This window comes from Camelina sativa, chromosome 6 (genome assembly GCF_000633955.1).
Source record: "Camelina sativa cultivar DH55 chromosome 6, Cs, whole genome shotgun sequence".
Classification (NCBI taxonomy): domain Eukaryota; kingdom Viridiplantae; phylum Streptophyta; class Magnoliopsida; order Brassicales; family Brassicaceae; genus Camelina; species Camelina sativa.
This window is the reverse complement of record NC_025690.1, coordinates 7988870-7991715: the sequence shown is the minus strand read 5'-3', so window position 1 is coordinate 7991715 and position 2846 is coordinate 7988870. Positions and strand designations below refer to the sequence as shown.

At 36.5% G+C, this 2846-nt stretch overlaps 1 pseudogene; it reads right to left on the bottom strand.

Annotated features, from left to right (window-relative positions):
• Positions 995–2611, bottom strand: LOC104790637 (annotated as a pseudogene).

Sequence of the window (2846 nt, the reverse complement as noted above, 5' to 3'; positions counted from 1 at the left end):
TAAAGGGTTTTGTACTTATTTGGTCTATGTTGTGTTATGGATAATATGCTATGGATAAAGATCTAACCAAATTTATGTATGTATATTTTGTATGAATAAACACAAGTAACTATCTATTAACAATACTGCAATTGATTATCCACTTATAATTGAACAAATGTTCAACGACTGATGGATACTGTATAATCTAAAAATTCATAAAAAATATAGCAATATGTATCTTAAAATGTAAAAAATATATAATCATAACATATTTTATATAAATAAATAGAAAATTTGTTTTATGATAACAAATAAATATATTTTACTTTGTTAAAGTGTTAACAACAAAAAAGAAGAGAAAAAGAGAGAAAAGAAGGAGAGAAAGAGAGGTAAATTGTTAGTAAGGGCAAAAATGTAAAAGGAAAGTGGACACATAAGCAAAAAACTTGGGAAAGTATACTATGAGTAGAAAGTGGGTTTTTGTGACAATACTTTAGGAGAAAGTGGGTGTGGGTGTCATTTTCCCTAGTTTTAAGTACTCGTTGTTTCATTGACATTGTAGACTTGAATCGTGTAATTATAGTTTATTAGTTTCGATCAAACACTGCCGTCCCTTGTCGATTTCGAATTTGCAATTTTTAGCAGTTTATGTGAGTACACGATAAATAAAGTCATGTGTAAGAGTGTAACGATTTAGACTAAGATGATCAGAACCAGCTCGTACGCATCACAGCGTTTGCATTTGGTTGTTCATTTGCGATCCACATTTTAGACGTCATTTGTTGTTGTATTTTCTAAACTTTGAAAGTGTTTTTATGAATATAATTTTTTCTTAGAACTCATCACTCGTTTTTATTTAGTTTGTTGTTGTATTGTCTGAACTTTGGTAACAGTGTTTTTATAAAATATGAATTTTTCTTAGAACTCATCACTAATTTTTGTTATATCACAAATTGTCATATTGTATTTTCACCCAACTTAGTAGGTTTACAAGTTTTAAACAGTGTTGGAGTCTTTATAAAACTGACAAAGGAGAATCGATTTTATAGGAACCAAGAAACAAACTATTTCATAAACATTCCCACACTTAAACACACCAGATTCAATCATTGATTACAGCTACTCACTTAGTTCTTGACGACATTAGATACCCCTTTTTATTTATTGATATCATCACAGATTTTCAAGCCCAGTCCGTTATTTTCTTGTCTTTTCTTGCCTTCATAGAAAGTTCCATACCATTTAGAAGGTCTCCATGGTGGCCAACGGATTCAAATCTGCGGTTGCTGCAGCATTCTTCATCAACTCAAACCGTGGCTCCTTAGGCTGAAATTTGAGTCCGGCATAGAGCTTCATGTAGTCGTCAAACACAAAACTCGGATATTCCGAGTCTTCATCAACAAGAGATGGTGCAGGAGAGATCTCGGCCTCCTTTCCAGGATTGTAGAACGAAGCAACCGACATCCGGTTTCCTTCCTTTTGGGTTACCACACGGTGCATTACGCTCTTATACTTTCCGTTTGTTATCACCTACGCACTTTTGATGAGGAGGTTAAGCCTAAACCAATATGCTGATACTAGGTGCTTCTTTTTATATACAAGATTCAACTAAATTAGTGCATGCTTAGTTTGGTTAAGTTTCGGTTATAACGTCTATTGCTTCCATAGTATCATTACGAGGATTAAGAAAAACACAACCCGAGTACAATTGTACCTCAAGTTGGTCCCCAAGGTTGATGACAATGGAATGCTTGAGAGGAGGAACATCAACCCAATCGCCATCTTTGAAAAGCTGAAGACCACTGACCGTATCGTCTTGAAATAGCAATATGAGGCCTCCTGCATCTGTGTGAGATCTAAGCCCTTTTGATCTGCTCTGGTTTAGGACATGGTGGATAGTTGCTAACTTTTTGTCCCAAAAGTTGGACCCTTTGTCCCATGAAACACCTTCTTTGTCTAACCCCAGGTTTTCACACAGCAAGTCTAATACTTCCTCTGCTAAATTCTCCAGCCTCTTTCCGAAATCCTTCATCGCCGTCCCGTTAAGATACATGGAACGCAAATCAATTGTTGTTTTTTTTCTAAATTCGTTGAACACAACTTTTGTATGTTACCTGTAATCTTTTGACATATCAGGGATGTCGTTGAGGTTAGAATTCGGGAGCTGATGAACAAAGAAAGTGCTTTCCCAGTCGACATCTTCGACTTCGGTTTCTCGAGCTCCTCGATCACCGCACATCCGCTGCAACCGCCGCCGCTTCCTCCTCTGCACCCGTATCATCCTCAGCTGCCGCAACTTCCTCTGCCTCCGACGATGTCGTTTCCTCCATTACCGGTGGTTTCTTCGTTTCTCTCTTGTCTCGGCTCGTCACTGTTTGTTCCTGGTTTTTACTAATTGGTCAGTGTGGTGAGTCTTTCGATTGATTTTGTTCCTGGTTTTTTCTAATTGGTCAGTGTGCTGCTCACTGTAGTAGTCTAGAGAAACTATCTAGAATGTTTTTAACTTATTGCTGGCTATAACTTCTTCATAATCCGAGTTTGGAATTAAAAGCTCTGGTTCATCTCTCCCTAATGCTAAGTATTGAAGGTCGTCCCACAAATCCTTCTCCATTAGACTCTATTTGTTTTTTTTTTTTAATGGGAATGACAATGAGTTCTTAAAAACTCTGGAAGGGGTTATTTATATAGTGAAGTAAAAGAGGGTTAAGAACCGAGAAGTAAAGGGGATGAAAACCTTAAAAAATTAGAAACCTTATCCAAACTGCAGGATCAAAGAGTAAAATTCAACTAGAAATGATTTCTCCCTTCTAAGTTAAAAAGATTATATTGTAGCACACTCTGGGCAATATAGGAAGCTCCTTGAT